The following is a 17,407-nucleotide window of genomic DNA, read 5'->3' as shown; positions in this document are numbered from 1 at the left end:
CTGGTCCTTTGCAGGTCTTACCCAAATCTAGACATTGAGCAGTATCTCCCATGAAAACTAAGGCCATGATCTTTGGCATAGCTGACAACTCCGATCTGTATCTCCCAAATGGTAGATAACAGCCAGAAGACAAGCAGCTACCAGATATTTTCATTATTTGCTTTGTTTTTATCAGCACCTTAATTTTCAGTTTCACATTCATGAAACAAAAAGCAAAGTTAACTAAAAAAGCATTATAGTGAGTCTGCAGTGAAATGTTTACCATTATGCTGTTTCATATTACACAAACATGATTCAGACTTCTTCAGAATAAATAGCATTGAAATATGTACCTTATGAAATTGCACAGCTAATTGCTTTATAAAATGTAACCAATCAATTCATTAACGATATCACACACAGCAGATTTAATGTCTCTGTTGTGCTTTTAAACTTGAGATGCTTCTAATAGAAATAGAATCATTCAAACCAGGGTGCATTAGTGACATTTAAGCTCAGTTGCCACTCTTTCATATTTTCTAGACTTTGCATTATCTGTGATGTTCAGTTTAGCACCATCAAAAAGTAAAATATGAATTTCTTAAATTTGGTACATACTGTGCTGTGTCTGTAAAGTGCATGGTCAAGTCTCCTTTTGTTACTGCATAACCAAGTTCATATATTTGTTGCTGAAACTTCCTGTCTGTTTTACATACAGAGAATGTAGCATGGTTGTCAAATTTAGCTAAATGAACTACAGAACTGAAAAACAGTATGTTTCTTTGCCCCAGTCATTTTTTCATAACCTGGCACAGTTTTATATAAGGAGCTACATTAATAACCTTCTACAGCGCAGGTTACTGGCTTCTTCATTGTCTTAGTACTTCTAACGTATTAATAATATTACAAAATAGTTTTTACATTAAACTGGAGAAGGACTTGCATGAAGAGTACTCTGGGTGGAGTTGTTGATTCTGTGTCCAGTGGCTTCCCAGATACCAATAAATGAATCTGAAATCACGGAGACTCCTAATTTGAAAAATGAATGACTTGGACAAAGTTACTGTAACTGAATTGCAGGCAGGTGCTTGCTTTTCATCTGAAGAAGCTTCACTGTTTGCAAGAGCGAGATGGAAGGTGAAGAAGCTTTGTTTTGGAGTGTAGTTATGGAGAAAAAAAAATTGGAGAATGGTTGGTTGTTTTTCAGTAAGGTGAGGATTTCCAGGGGATATTACTGGGGGGGGGGGGGGGGCAAGGATGCTATATCCTTGTGTAATGATGGAATTGCTAAACATCAGGAGCAACAGCAGGAAGCACTATGGAGACCATATTTGCATGTAGGCACTAGGAGTTTTGTCAGGCAGAGCCAACAGAGGTGGATGCTAAAAGACCCATGAGTCAGATTAGGGGAAATATTGCTTCAGATTGTAATAAATATATTCTGGACAATATAGTGAAACCTTTGAGGTCTCACAGACTCTGTTGTATGTATTGCAAGCTACCTGCTCATTTTATGTCTAAAATTAACAAGGATAGTAGTCTGTGGAATGCTTGCTCAGTAAATGGTTTGGGTATGCATCCAAAGCACTGATTGTTATTGTTGAGGAATGAAGATCTCCAGTAATAGAAAGTTGAACAACATCTAAAAGAAAAGTGCAAGACAGTTTTATGATGATAGTCAAATAATAAAAGAAATATTTGGACTATGGGATGGAAGGCGTTACATCAGCAATCCCCAGTATATGCCTTTGTTGTTATCCAGTGTAGTGTAGTCCTGTTTAAGAAATAAAGGATGGTTCCTTATTCGAACCGGCCAGAATCACATTTTTTGCGGATAGTTCCTGCACTTGTTAACTGAAGATATTCAAAAGGTGGTGGAATGGGACATTAAATATGTGTGTTATAGTGCATGGTTTGAAGGAATTCAGTACAAAACAATGTGCAGAGTACCAAGAATGAAGTGTGTTTAAAATGCAAATGATGGTAGGGTTCCACAGAGTGAAAGTGGGGTAAGAACTGCATAACTGGTCTCAGAAACATGAAAGTAGTTTACGCATTTTCAGATTTCTTTATTTACATTTTTCAGTGGGGTATTTCTGTAGAAAATAGGTTTGAAGTATTTGGTTTTTGAAGAAACTCGATTCAACTAAGAAAAGGAAGCAGCAGATATATTTGAAGGTGTAATTCAAGGAAAATAATTAAAAATTTAAAACAAAAACTTACAAGGAAAGGATGGTGCTCGTATACTAGTGTTAAATGTGATCATAGGTAAGCACTAGGCTATCTGTCCGAGGGCATCTATAAGCCTAGCCAGAGTATGTTGGCTTTCACCGCCCTCTTAGATTAGTTCCCCGTGCCTCTGTCCAGCAGAGCCACTGCAGTGAGCACTGCAGTGACCCCCGGGGTAAATTTTCTGTTTCCCATCCACTCGTCAAGGTTTCTCTTGAAGAGTGTTAGTGAGGGGCTCTGCCTAATGTAGATTGGAATCCTGTTCGAAAGCATGGGGAGTCTTTGGAAAAGGAATCTATCAGATCCCTAGAGCGTGTGGCTCTTGGAGATTTTTTTTTTTTTTTTTAGGTGGAGCATGTCCATCAATTCTGGGTTGGACATGGCCTTATATGTCAGGCAGAGATCAGCTCTGAGTAAGCGGTATGCAACTGAGTACAGCTGGAGTTTCTTCAGTCGGGATGCGTAGGCCATCCTGTTTGAGGCCAGTAATCCTCTTGGTGAGGTACTTCTGTGGTCTTTCCAGCGGTTGCAGGTGTCTTGTAAGGTACATCCCAAATGGAGCGTTGTACTCTATGATGGGTCTGAGTGATGAGTAGAGGGGCACAATAACCTCTTGTTCTAGATTCAAACCCTTTTGTGACTAGGTGGGCCACATAGAAGGATTTTCTAACCACCTTGGCAGTATGATTATCAAAGGAGAGATTACTATCTACTTCGGTCCCCAGATCCCTTATTACATTTTCTGTATTTAGGGGACTACCACGTATGTGATAGTTCGCGGGTATTTTGTTTTTTCCAAAGGGGATGACTGCACTTTTTTGCATTTAGCTTGAGGCCATGATTTTGACATCAGGTATATCCGTCTCGGTGAGACCCTTCTGGAGGATGTCTGTATCAGCTGGAGAGTCAGTTATGGCCCCCAGTTTGCAGTAGTCTGCAAATTTGGTCAGCCATAGTCCTCCTGTGCTTGCCTGTACCTCTGAGAAGTATATACTGAACAGGAGGGGTCCCAGGACTGAGCCCTGGGGGACGCCACTTGTAACTGGTTTAGAGTCAGGACATAGAGCCTGCAACTCTCACCGTGTGGGTTCTATCCATGAGCCAATTGGCAACCCATCTCGTGACGTAGGGGTTTATGTTCAAGCTGGTGAGCTTGTCTAAAATACCAGAATGGGGAATAGTGTTGAAAGCCTTTGCGAGGTCTAGGTAGGCTGTGTGGACCTACTTTCCCTCATTTAAAGCCTTGGTAACTGTCTCCTAAGTCCACCAGGTTTAGGAGGCATGATCTGCCCTTAACAAAGCCAAAATGGGTAGGGTCCAATGTTTGAAGGTTCCCAATGTCTCTGTAAATGAATTTCATGCTGATGCGCTCCATAGCCTTGCAGACCAGGATAGTCAGGCTTATAGGGTGATAGTTCCCGGGGTACATTGTGGCTCCACCTTTGTGGAGCGGGATAACTGTTGCTATGCGCCACTCTATGGGTATGTAGCCTGTAGAGAGGCTGACCTTGAACAATGTGTTTAGGTGAGGGGTTAGTTCATTTTGGAGCTTGTGCAAGACACAGCCTGGGACACCGTCTGGTCCCATTGAAGCTATATTTTTGGCTTTGGATAGGGCTGTTTTAACCTGCGTGTCAGTGATTGTCGGGGCACTACATTCTTCTGGTATGGTTATGGGCCCTTTAGGGGGTGAGAGGGGGGGTGAAGTTTGCACTAAACATGTCTGCCAGAATGTTGGCAATACAAGTCGGTTCAGTGTATTTTGTGCCATTCTGCGCTAACTCCGAGCAGATCTGAGCGTTTCCACTTAGGTTCTTAACTGTTATCTTTGGAGTCCTTGGCAATTTTTCTTTCTAAGCTAGATTTGGATGATTTGATAAGGGGTCATAGTTTCTTGCTGATACTGATCAGGGATGTCTTTCCTTCTTGAGATTTTACTCTATTTTTTTTTTTTTCTGCACTAGTTTCCTCCTTCTATTGTATAGCTTGTTTATGGCAGAGGTCCACCAGATTGGTTTCCTTTTCTTGGAGGAGTGAGTCTTGGTTTTGCTTGGGATAGCACAATCCATGCATTCTTGCAGGTGCACATAGAGTGCCTTTGTAAGGGATTCAGCAGCTTGGACATCGTTGTCCTTTAGCATGGGGGCTGTGAACCTTTCCACCTCGGTCTTAAGTAACGTGAAGTTTGCTTTTGAAAAGTTTTTCACGGTGGTTTCTTTGATTGGGGGTGGGGGCGGAATGTGGATATTCAGAGTGATTTGTCTATGGTCTGGTCTAACCAGCGAGGGTTTGACCTCCGGTGTAGAACACCGGTCGCACATGTTGGTGATTACCAGGTCCAATATGTTGTCACCTCTCGTGGGGTGTTGACTAGTTGATCCAGGGTGTTAAGTTATTTAGGAAGTGTTGAGCAAGGGAGTTAGTACTTGAGTAGTTTTCCCAGTTAATGTTTGGGTAATTGAAATCACCCAATATTAGGGCATTTGGTATTACCTTCATATTTTACAGTGTCTCCAGAAATGTGGAATGTGGGGGTCCTGGATCATGGTGGGTGATCTGTAGAAAGCTACAATTTGAATTACAATTTTGCCCATTAGCTGCATGTGGATGATCTCTGAGGCATTGTGCTGTGCCAGTAACCTGGAGGTGTGGGTCTCCTTGATGAATATGGATACACCCCCACCTTTTGCATTTTGGTCTGGGTTCTGTCGCCGAAAGGTATGGTAGGAGTTATAGCCTGGTAGTGCTGGGGTGCTCTCTGGAGCCTTAAACCAGGTTTCTGTTACTGCACAGATATCTATGTTGTCCATACTGAGGAGTGCCTCGAGTGCATGCATTTTGAGGTTTAGATTTCTGGCGTTGAGTAGCATTGCCCTCAATTTTTGGTTACTTGTACTATTTACTGTGGTGGGTTTGTCTTTTGAGTCTTGCCTAAAAAAGGCACTGTGGGGGCGGCAAAAGCCTTGGCCAGTATTCGAAAGCCTAAGGGTGAGAGGTGCAAGCCATCTCTTGCGAAGCAACGTGGCTTATCTAGCATGTCATCCCAGATAGGCGGATACTGAATCCCCTTTGAATGACACCAGAAATTTCGCCAGTTGTTGAAATTGTTCATTTTTTCTTTATACTGTGGCATCATTCTTGGTGAGGGCAGGATGCTACTCAGGGTCAGGGTCATACCGGACTGGGCTATGTGATCAGAGAGCTCTTCCATGTCTCCTTTCATGTAGTCCAGGTAGGTACATCTCGGGTCATTCACACCAACATGGACAATGACAGAGTCGTATTTGTACTTGTTCTGGAGTGACCTGAGTTCTTGTGTTATGTGGCGGATCCTGGCGCCCGACAGGCAGCTAACTGTAACCTTCTCCTTGTCCAGCCTAGTTAGTGGGACATCAATGTGCCTGACTATAGAGTTGCCTATTAGTAGTGTGTTGGGTATGTTTTGCCTTAAGGGCTGTGATTGCGTGGCACACTGATTATGTGAAGTATGTGTTTCATCGTTTGTGATGGGGTGTGGAGGTTGCTTGGGTGTCTGCTTTGGAGGTCGGTGTTGCTTTTGCAGATATTTATTTAGAGCCTCCGAATATGTTTTCATGTATTTGTGTGTTATTTGCCGGTGTTGGTTTAGTAGGTCTGTGTGAGACTGGTGGTGTGTTGCAAGTATTTTCCTTCTCCTCTTGACTGTCAATTCCAGGTTTGGAGCTTTGCCTCCAGTTTGGCTGTATAATTGCATCCCTTACATATATTAGCGTTTGGTGGTAGGAGTAGAGGGTTGTCTGTGTACATGACAGTTGTAACATTGCCTCAAAATGCCCAGATTCACCAGTTGGACTGGAGAATACACCTGAAACTTCCCTTTGGACATGCCTGAATAGGTAAAGTGAGCTGTTTTACTGATTAGCTGGCAGGGATGAATAGAGCCTTGTCCTTCTGGACAGTATAGGGGGTCTAGTGCTAGGGTAATTAGTGCTTGCCGTGAGTTTTGAGCAAGTGCTGGGCTGTGAAATGAATGATTTGATTGCTTAAGTTGAAAGTTTGTCTAGTTCTAAGGGAAAAATTGAATAGCAGACTTTGTAGCGCCGGGAATAATTTAACTCTAGCTAACTGGCACTGCCCGGCGTGCAAAACAGTGCAAATGCGTTTTTTATAGCAGGGAAATGAAAGCAATAGAAATTAGCCCAAAATGGCCAATAAACTGCTAACTTCTGGGCTACAGCAAATATGGCGCACAAATTTCAGAAAGAAACAGATCACATAAGCAGGCACAATAAGCCTTTAAACAGAAATTCCCAGCTCAGAAGGGTAAAATCTAGCCTCTCCTCCCACAAGGAGTGCAGACCACAAACCTTCTTAATGTAAAATAACTGGCTGGAGCCCAAGTGCTTAAACCAGAACTAATGCACTTTTTTTTAGAATAACAGACACTGAGCCTTTAATCAGCAATTCCCAACTTAGAAGGATGTAAGCTACCTGTCCTGCCACAACAGTGCAGACCACAAACCTTCTTAATGTAAAACAACTGGTCTGAAGCCCAAGTGCAATAACCAAAAGACTTACAATAACAGTTGCAATTTAAGCAGGCTACTACCAAGCAGTAATAAATGCAGCAGAATAAACACAATTGAGTACTTCTAAGAAGAGGCAAAACTAAAATAAGGTAATAAAGTAGGAAGAAACGCAAATACAGTAAAAGCAGATAAAGTGCAAATTTTTATTTTATTTTTTTTTATATAACAATAGAAAACAAGCAAACTGATTTGAACAAATTATCCAATTAACCAGTAAAAAATCTCAGAACTGAGCCCTGTTCCACAGTCTTAATCGGCCTAAGTGGGTATGCCTACTCAAATGTTCTCTCTGTATTAGGCAGGATGAGCTAATGAGACTAGACTAGGATAGAGCTGGGATAGGGCTGAACAAATGGGAATGGTAGGAGTGTCTGAAGTCAAAATATGATCTCACTGTACTGTTGAGTGAGCAAATGAGATGGGCCCAGGAGGAGTGTTCAAACACAAATTTACAGAGGGGTGGTCAATTCCAAAGCCACCAAGATTAATACTACAACAAGAACAGGGAAGGTGAGTGGGGAAAACTAAATGCAGACAGTGAAAGAACAGAGAGAGCTCAGAATTTTCAGTAAACAAATAAATAAGCAGATAAATGCAGTACTATTTTTAACAATATTCAATGAAACAATAAACAGAAAAAATAAAATTCAGTACTATCTTATAACACTGCAAGTTTGTACTTCTCAACTTGTAATAAAGTTGATGTAGGGTATGCAAAAGCTAACCAAACAGCTCCAGTATGCAACTATTCAGCAGAAATAATTTCAGAAATAAGGGACTAAGACTTTAAGGCACAGAGAATCCCGCTAGGCTAAGACTTCTTCACTGAATAACAGTGAAGTGAGAAGAATAAACTAACTGCAGGCAGGGAGAGAACAAAGAGAGAGCTCAGAATTTTCAGTAAACAAATAATTCATAATGAAAAATGACTTAAGAATTGTCATTTTGAAGTGTTTTAATTCTTGTGTGATTTTAATATATTTATTGGATAGCAGGTTTAGATTGCAATATAAACAGAAGATTTGTGAAGTAATTTGGGTGACTTTATTTTTACATTTAACATATCCCACTGCAGTTCACAAAACAAAAGATGCTAGAATGTTATAAGAGCATGTGGGGCTTTGTTGGTAGATATAAGGTTCATAGGCAAGTACTAGGCTATCTGCCCGAGGGCATCTATAAGCCTAGCCAGAATGTGTTGCCTTTCGCCGCCCCCTTAGCTTAGTTCCCTGTGCCTCTGTCCAGCAGAGCCATTAGTTCCCTGTGGCTCTGTCCAGCAGAGCCACTGCAGTGATCCCCGGGGTAAAGTTTGTGTTTCCCATCCACTCAAGGTTTCTCTTGAAGAGTGTTAGTTTTAGTGAGGGGCTCTGCCTAATGTAGATTGGAATCCTGTTCCAAAGCATGGGGAGTCTCTGGGACAGGAATCTATCCCTCTAGCATATCATTTAGGTGGAGCATGTCCTGGGCTGGACATGGCCTTTTATGTCAGGCAGAGATCACCTCTGAGTGAGAGGTATGCAACAGAGTACCGTTGGAGTTTCTTCAGTTGGGCTGCATAGGGCATATGTTTGAGGCCAGTAATCTTCCTTGGTGAGGTACTTCTGTGGTCTTTACAGCTGTTGCAGGAGTCTTGTAAGGTACATCCCAAATGGGGTGTTGTACTCTTATGATGGGTCTGATGAGTAGAGGGGCACAATGACCTCTCTTGTTCTAGATGCAAACCCTTTTGTGATTAGGTGGGTCACATAGTAGGATTTTCTAACCAACCTGGCAGTATGATTATCAAAGGAGAGATTACTATCTACTTGGGTCCCCAGATCCCTTATTACATTTTCTGTATTTAAGGGAATACCACATATGTGGTAGTTCGTGGGTACTTTGTTTTTTCCAAAAGGGGATGACTATGCACATTTTGGCATTTAGCTTGAGGCCATGGTTTTGACACCAGGTATCCTTCTCAGTGAGACCCTTCTGAAGGATGTCTGTATCAGCCGGAGAGTCAATTATGGCCCCCAGTTTGCAGTAGTCTGCTAACTTGGTCAGCCATAGTCCTCCTGTGCTTGCCTGTACCTCTGAGAAGTATATACCGAAGAGGAGGGGTCCCAGCACTGAGCCCTCCGGGACACCACTTGTAACAGGTTTAGAGTCGGACATAGAGCCTGTAACTCTCACCGTGTGGGTACTTTCTGTGAGCTAATTGGCAACCCATCTCATGACATAGTGGTTTATGTTCAGGCTGGTGAGCTTGTCTAGAATACCAGAATGGAGAATGGTGTTGAAAGCCTTTGCGAGGTCTAGGTTGGCTGTGCGGATCTTCTTTGCCTCGTCTAAAGCCTTGGTAAATGTCTCAAAGAAGTCTACCAGGTTTAGGAGGCATGAACTGCCCTTAACAAAGCCAAACTGGGTAGGGTCCAATGGTTGGAGGTTCCCAATGTCTCTGAGTTCCATGATGTGCTCCATAGCCTTGCAGACCAGGCTAGTTAGGCTTATAGGGTGATAGTTGTTGGGGTCCATTTTGGCTCCACCTTTGTGGAGCAGGATAACTAGCTGTGCTCCATTCTATGGGTACATAGCCTGTAGAGAGGCTGAGTTTGAACAGTGTGTTTAGGTGAGGGGATATTTCATTTTGGAGCTCATGTAAGACACAGCCTGGACACTGTACGGTCCCATTGAAGCTGTATTTTTGGCTTTGGATTGGGCTGTTTTAACCTGTGTGTCAGTGATTGCCGAAAATGTACTATTATGAGCAATAGCTTTTTATACCATATTTTTATTCATATGAGTGAAAGGGCTGAAATTATTAATTTTGTTTGTGATTGCATGCATGCAAGTATGGATATAATCCTGATCAGTGATTTTTAAATGTATCTTTAACATGTCTACCAATTTTCCCTAAGAATGTACAGAGCCTTTTTTTATTTTGTCCCTGCTGCCTGCCTATCATCAGCTCTCATAGCATTTTTGACTCATTCATTTCACATTACTGGGGTGTGCATCAGCCAGGGAGGCCATCATTCAGGCAGCCAGTGGGGTGATGCAGGTTAGTCTTGTTAGCCCCAATCCCAAAAGTCATTTGACCAAGCATGGAGGTGGAATCATGTAGTGGGCTGACACCGAGACCATCCCCTCCCTTTCTGAAGGGCATTCTGCCAAGTAACCCCAACCTTTGTGAGGCACTATTAGTGATTTCCATGATTTCTGCCAAGGAAATCACACCAGTTAACTATACCCCAGAGTGTGTGTAACCCTTCTCACTTCTGAGAGAGGCAAGCAGGCCATGCTGCTTCACTTCTCCTCCATCCCTGTCTGTATCCTTAAGTGCCAGGGCCACAAAATTGAGCCCTGGTTGCCTGGATGTCAGTAAGGACTCAATCACTGTGCATCATTGAGCCAGTCATTTCCAGCATTAAATGCATGGTGAGGATTAGTTTTGGGTGATTTAAAATGTGATTATATACATAAAAGCACAGTTTTGGACTTTTGTGTTTTCATAGTCAGATACTTAGAGAGGTGAATCCTGGAAGGATAGATTCATAGGAGAACACTGGGCTAACTTGAAGGGCCATTTGAAGCCTAGCTGATATCCCGAGGTCAGAATAAAACCCTGTATCTTTTATCTATGAGGTGAACGCTTTAACCATTATGCCCCCCCACCCACCAAGGATCTTGTGGCAGCTTAGACTATATTAAGAGAGGAAGAGTATACAAACACGATAGGAAAATGCATAAAAAGATTTAACTAGTAAAATAACCAAATCAAGAGATACAAAAACTACTTTGAGACAGTTAAGCTCTTTTAATTAGTTGTGTACATTATGGAAGGAAGAATTAAAAAAAAATGTATAAGGTGAACTTATCAGAAGAATGAGAAAGGGTTTCATGTCAAGAAGAAAGTGGTTTAAGCAAAACCGAGAGAAATGTGACTGGGTATTGGAAAAGAGTTTTAGTAGAGAAAAACTTGTGTGGTTGGGGTTGTGTGTGTGTGTGTGTGTGTGTGTGTGTGTGTGTGTGTGTGTGTGTGTGTGGTTGGGGTTGGGGTTGTGTGTTGGGGTTGTGTGTTGGGGTTGTGTGTTGGGGTTGTGTGTGTGTGGTTGGGGTTGTGTGTGTGTGTGTGTGTGGTTGGGGTTGTGTGTGTGTGTGTGTGTGGTTGGGGTTGGTGTGTGTGTGTGTGTGTGTGTGGTTGGGGTTGGTGTGTGTGTGTGTGTGGTTGGGGTTGGTGTGTGTGTGTGTGTGTGTGTGTGTGTGTGGTTGGGGTTGTGTGTGTGTGTGTGTGGTTGGGGTTGTGTGTGTGTGTGTGTGTGTGTGTGTGTGTGTGTGTGTGTGTGTGTGTGTGTGTGTGTGTGGTTGGGGTTGGTGTGTGTGGTTGGGGTTGGTGTGTGTGTGTGGTTGGGTGTGTGTGTGTGTGTGTGTGTGTGTGTGTGTGGTTGGGGTTGTGTGTGTGGTTGGGGTTGTGTGTGTGTGTGTGGTTGGGGTTGTGTGTGTGTGTGGTTGGGTGTGTGTGTGTGTGTGTGTGTGTGGTTGGGGTTGTGTGTGTGTGTGGTTGGGGTTGTGTGTGTGTGGTTGGGGTTGTGTGTGTGTGTGGTTGGGGTTGTGTGTGTGGTTGGGGTGTGTGGTTGGGTGTGTGTGGTTGGGGTTGGTGGGTGTGGTTGGGGTTGTGTGTGTGTGTGTGTGTGTGTGTGTGGTTGGTTGTGTGTGTGTGGTTGCTGGTGTGTGTGTGTGTGGTTGTGTGTGTGTGTGTGGGGTTGTGTGTGTGTGTGTGTGTGGGGTTGTGTGTGGGGTTGTGTGTGTGTGGTTGTGTGTGGGGGTATGTGTGTGTGGTTGGTTGGGTGTGTGTGTGTGGTTGTGGTTGTGTGGTTGGGTGTGTGTGTGTTGGGTTGTTGTGTGTGTGTGTGTGTGGGGTTGGGTGTGTGTGTGTGTGTGTGTGTGTGTGTGTGTGTGGTTGGGGTGTGTGTGTGTGGTTGGGGGTGTGTGTGTGTGTGGTTGGGTGTGTGTGTGTGTGTGTGTGGGTGGTTGGGGTTGTGTGTGTGTGGTTGGGGTTGTGTGTGGTTGGGGTTGTGTGTGTGTGGTTGGGGTTGTGTGTGTGTGTGTGTGTGTGGGGTTGTGTGTGTGTGGTTGGGGTTGTGTGTGTGGGGTTGTGTGTGTGTGTGGTTGGGGTTGTGTGTGTGTGGTTGGGGTTGTGTGTGTGTGTGGTTGGGGTTGTGTGTGTGTGTGGTTGGGGTTGTGTGTGTGTGGTTGGGGTTGTGTGTGTGTGTGTGGTTGGGTTGGTGGGTGTGTGTGGGTTGGGTGTGTGTGGGGTTGTGTGTGTGTGGGTGTGTAGTTGGGTGTGTGTGTGTCTGTGGTTGGGGTTGTGTGTGTGTGTGTGTGTGTGTGTGTGTGGGTTGTGTGTGTGTGGGGTGTGTGTGTGTGTGTAAGTTGGGTTGTGTGTGTGTGTGGGGTTGTGTGTGTGGGGGTTGGGGTTGTGTGTGTGGTTGGGGTGTGTGTGTGTGGTTGGGGTTGTGTGTGTGTGTGGTTGGGGTTGTGTGTGTGTGTGTGGGGTTGTGTGTGTGTGTGTGTGTGAATGGTGGGTTGTGTGTGTGTGTGTGGTTGGTTGGGTGTGTGTGTGTGGGTGTGGTTGGGGTGGTGTGTGTGTGTGTGTGTGTTTGGGGTTGTGTGTGTGTGTGTGTGTGTGTGTGTGGTTGGGGTTGTGTGTGTGTGTGTGGTTGGGGTTGTGTGTGTGTGTGTGTGTTGTGTGTTGTGTGTGTGTTGTGTGTGTGTGTGTGTGGTTGGGGTTGTGTGTGTGTGTGTGTGTGTGTGGTTGGGGTTGTGTGTGTGTGTGTGGTTGGGGTTGTGTGTGTGTGTGTGTGGTTGGGGTTGTGTGTGTGTGTGTGTGTGTGTGTGGTTGGGGTTGTGTGTGTGTGTGTGTGTGTGTGGTTGGGGTTGTGTGGTTGGGGTTGTGTGTGTGTGTGGTTGGGGTTGTGTGGTTGGGGTTGTGTGTGTGTGTGTGTGTGTGTGTGTGGTTGGGGTTGTGTGTGTGTGTGGTTGGGGTTGTGTGTGTGTGTGGTTGGGGTTGTGTGTGTGTGTGGTTGGGGTTGTGTGTGTGGTTGGGGTTGTGTGTGTGGTTGGGGTTGTGTGTGTGGTTGTGTGTGTGTGGTTGGGGTTGTGTGTGTGTGGTTGGGTGTGTGTGTGTGGTTGGGTGTGTGTGTGTGGTTGGGTGTGTGTGTGTGGTTGGGGTTGTGTGTGTGTGTGTGGTTGGGGTGTGTGTGTGTGTGTCTGGGGTTGTGTGTGTGTGTGTGTGTGTCTGGGGTTGTGTGTGTGTGTGTGTGTGTGTGTGTGTGTGTGTGGTTGGGGTGTGTGTGTGTGTGTGTGGGGTTGGGGTGTGTGTGTGTGTGTGTGTGTGTGTGGTTGGGGTTGTGTGTGTGTGTGTGTGTGGTTGGGGTTGTGTGTGTGGTTGGGGTTGTGTGTGTGTGTGTGGTTGTGTGTGTGTTTGTGTGGTTGTGTGTGTGTGTGTGTGGTTGTGAGTGTAGGTGTGTGTGTGTGGTTGTGAGTGTAGTGGTGTGTGTGTGTGTGGTTGTGTGTGGTTGGGGTTGTGTGTGTGTGTGTGTATGGGTTGTGTGTGTGTGTGTGTGGGTTGTGTGTGTGTGTGTGTGTGTATGGGTTGTGTGTGTGTGTGTGTGTGTATGGGTTGTGTGTGTGTGTGTGTGTGTGGGGTTGTGTGTGTGTGGTTGGGGGTGTGTGACGGTTGGGGTTGTGTGTGTGTGTGTGTTTGTGTGTGGGTGTGGTTGGGTGTGTGTGTAGTTGGGGTGGTGTGTGTGTGTGTGTGTGTGGGTATGGGTTGTGTGTGTGTGGGTTGTGTGTGTGTGGGTATGGGTTGTGTGTGTGTGTGGGTGGGGTGTGTGTGTGGGTGGTTGTGTGTGTGTCGGGTTGTGTGTGTGTGTGGGGGTTGTGTGTGTGTGTGGGGGTTGTGTGTGTGTGTGTGGGGGTTGTGTGTGTGTGTGTGTGGGGGTTGTGTGTGTGTGGGTGTGTGTGTGTGTGGGGTTGTGTGTGGGTGTGTGTGTGTGGGGGTTGTGTGTGTGTGTGGGGGTTGTGGTGTGTGTGTTGTGTGTTGGGTGGTGTGTGTGTGTGTGGGGGTTGGGGTGTGTGGGGGTGTCTGGGTGTGTGTGTGTGGGGGGTTGTGTGTGTGTGTGTGTGTGGGGTTAGGTGTGTGTGTGTGTGGGGATAGGTGTGTGTGTGTGGGGTTGGGTGTGTGTGTGTGTGTGTGTGTGTGGGGTTGTGTGTGGGGTTGGGGTGTGTGTGGGGTTGTGTGTGTGTGGGGTTGGTGGGTGTGTGTGGGGTGGGTGTGTGTGGGGTTGGTGTGTGTGGTTGGGGTTGGTGTGTGTGTGTGTGTGTGGTTGGGGGTGGTGTGTGTGGGGTGTGTGTGTGTGGTTGTGTGTGTGTGTGTGTGTGTGTGTGTGTGGGGTTGGTGTGTGTGTGTGTGGTTGGGTGTGTGTGTGGGGGTGTGTGTGTGTGTGGGGGTTGTGTGTGTGGGGGGGTTGTGTGTGTGTGTGTGTGGGGGGTTGGGGTGTGTGTGTGTGGGGTTGCGTGTGTGTGTGGGGTTGCGTGTGTGTGTGTGTGTGTGTGTGGGGGGTGGGTGTCTGTGTGTGTGTGTGTGTGGGGGGTGTGTGTGTGTGTGGGTGGGGTTTTGTGTGGGTGTGGGTGGGGTTGTGTGTGTGTGTGGTTGGTTGTGTGTGTGTGTGGGGTTGGGTGTGTGTGGGTTGGGGTTGTGTGTGTGTGTGGTTGGGGTGTGTGTGTGCGGGGGTTGGGGTGTGTGTGTGCAGGGGTTGGGGTGTGTGTGGCTTGGGATGTGTGTGTGGGGTTGGGGTGTGTGTGGGTGTGTGTGTGGGTATATGGGTGTGTGTGTGTGGGTATATGGGTGTGTGTGTGTGGGGTTGTGGGTGTGTGTGTGTGGGGTTGTGTGTGTGTGTGGGGTTGGGTGTGTGTGTGGGGTTGCGTGTGGTTGTGGGGTTGTGTTTGTGGGGTTGTGTGTGGTTGTGTGCGTGTGGGGGTTGTGTGTGTGGGGGGTTTGGCTAGGTAGTGTGTGTGTGTGGGGTTGCGTGGGGTTGTGTGTGTGGGGTTGTGTGTGTGTGTGGGGTTGGGGTTGTGTGTGTGTGTGTGGGTGGGGTTGTGTGTGTGTGTGGGGATGGGGTGTGTGTGTGTGCGCGTGGGGTTGTGTGTGTGTGCGCGTGGGGTTGTGTGTGTGTGCGTGGGGTTGTGTGCGTGTGTGTGCGTGGGGTTGTGTGTGTGTGTGTGCGTGGGGTTGTGTGTGTGCGTGGGGTTGTGTGTGTGTGTGTGTGCGTGGGGTTGTGTGTGTGTGTGCGTGGGGTTGTGTGTGTGGGGGTTGTGTGTGTGTGGGCAGGTAATCAGTGTGTGTGTGTGTGTGGGTTTGGCCTGGTAGTGTGTGTGTGTGTGTGTGGGTTTTGCCTGGTAGTGTGTGTGTGTGTGTGGGGGTTGGGTGTGTGTGTGTGTGTGTGTGTGTGTGTGTGTGGGGGTTGTGTGTGTGTGTGTGTGGGGGTTGTGTGTGGTGTGTGTGGGGTGTGTGTGGGGGTTGTGTGTGTGTGTGGTTGTGTGTGCGTGGTTGTGTGTGTGTGCGTGGTTGTGTGTGTGGGGTTGTGTGTGTGTGTTGTGGTGGGTTGTGTGTGGGGGTTGTGTGTGTGTGTGTGTGTGGGGGTGTGTGTGTGTGTGTGTGTGGGGGTGTGTGTGTGTGGGATGGCCAGCGGTGTGTGTGTGTGTGTGTGTGTGGGGTTGTGTGTGTGTGTGTGTGGGGTTGTGTGTGTGTGTGTGTGGGGTTGTGTGTGTGTGTGTGTGTGTGGGGCTATAGTTTTGTGTGTGTGTGTGTGTGTGTGTGTGTGTGGGGTTGTGTTGTGTGTGTGTGTGTGTGTGTGTGTGTGTGTGTGTGTGTGTGTGTGTGTGTGTGTGTGTATGTATGTGGTTGTGTGGTTATGTATGTGGTTGTGTAGTTGTGGGGTTGTGTGGTTATATATATACATACATTTTATATATATATATATATATATATATATATATATATTTAGTGAGAGAGATATCAAGCAGCGGACATATTTTCTTAGTAGGAGAAAAAAGGAAATCAACCTTTTTTGCAAATATTTTTTTAAAGTAGCTTAAATGTTATAAAACTGATAAGAATGGCAGTTTGGTCAGAGGAGAAAATGAATATGGGAGTCATGGTGAAGTTTCAGACAATTTTAACTATGTAAATGGAAGAAAAACATATTTAGATAAGTGGTCAAGTTAAAGAAAGTACTATACAAATATTGCATGAGGTTTTAAAAAGTTTAAAAGACTGTAATAAGATGGTTTAAATATTTTAGAAGTTTTAGCAGTTACACGATGGGAATGAAGAAAGTTATTTTGTAAGAAGGTGAAGGACAAGTTGGTGAGCTATGGGTCTGTGTAATAACCAATTGTAATATCCTGATGACAAGCGTACATTTAAGAATAGCTAGATGTATTCAGTAATTGATCACTGAAGATATTTATGGTATGAAAGAAGAATAGTTAAAAGATTATGGGTGGTTTAAAGAGGTTGTGGATAGTATTTTGAGAGGAGGATAGAAAGGGTGATGTGACATTGCTAAAGCATGCAGTGATCTATGTCATTCATAGACATGAAATGTGTTAAATGTTTGGATTTGGAGTAAAAGATGAGAAATATTATTCATAACGGTGTACAATAATTTAGAGGCCCAGGTTATGTTAATGGGTGCAGGTTATAGTAAATGGGTGATTAGATGTGAATTGGAAAAAGGTTAAAGCAGGAGTGTGCCTCTTAGTATTACTAGGTTCCTGACAAGGAAAATCCAGGGTCTCAAACACCTATACTGTACAGATAGGCTAAAAGCCCTGTCCCTCTACTCAGTCTTGTACAGACTGTTCAGAGCTGACCTGTCTGGCATTAAAGGCTGAGACCCAGCCTTGATGGCATTGCTGCATATCTGTAAGTCAAACTCCACTCTGGCAACCTGCACGCAAGGCCACAACCTGGTCTTTTGACATTAAGCTGCCAATAAGTTCTGTTAGATTTGTGTCCCAAAGACTACCTGATCTGTGGAATAGACTCCCTCCCTCTCTATGTCAAGCAGAGTACGTCACTAGCTCTCTTTTTAAGAAGAATCTGGATGATAGGATGGGAAACAGAAAATACACCCCTGGCATCCCACCTGTGTCCCTGTTGGACAGGGAAACAGGTGCTGACTTTGTGGGTACATGGGCAAAATTCTTGGCTAGACTTATAAGGGCCTCCGGGCCAGTAGCCTAGTATCTTCATATAAACCTGTGAATTTAAATAATTTTTTTAATGAATGCTGTTTTAGTGGCTGGTAAATGGAATTTGGAAAGTTTTAGATTGGAGCAGGTCAATGGGGTATACTTACTGGAAGCTTTAGCTTGCTTGGAAAGTTGGAGTTTAATGGGAAGTAATACCGAGGGGATGAAGCGGATTGTAAAAAATAATATACCGGATTAAGGGAGTGATAGGTCTGAGATTGAATAATATGAAAATGATGCTGTTGAGGATAAGAAAATTAAGTGATGCAAATTAAGAAGGTAACATTTTCTGTGTTGGTGATAGTATGTGAAAGATATGAATATGTACGGGA

The 17,407-nt window shown here is 45.3% G+C and overlaps 1 protein-coding gene across 1 annotated transcript in view; it reads left to right on the top strand.

Moving 5' to 3' along the window:
* Positions 1-17,407, top strand: part of ATP2C1 (ATPase secretory pathway Ca2+ transporting 1) — a gene marked incomplete in the record, with an annotated part of 2,099,819 nt that overhangs the window by 43,719 nt on the left and 2,038,693 nt on the right.

The sequence above is a fragment of the Protopterus annectens genome, chromosome 3.part1 (genome assembly GCF_019279795.1).
Source record: "Protopterus annectens isolate FY-2018-M chromosome 3.part1, PAN1.0, whole genome shotgun sequence".
Taxonomy (NCBI): domain Eukaryota; kingdom Metazoa; phylum Chordata; order Ceratodontiformes; family Protopteridae; genus Protopterus; species Protopterus annectens.
Note: the sequence above shows the minus strand (reverse complement) of the source record. Positions and strands in the feature narration are given on the sequence as shown.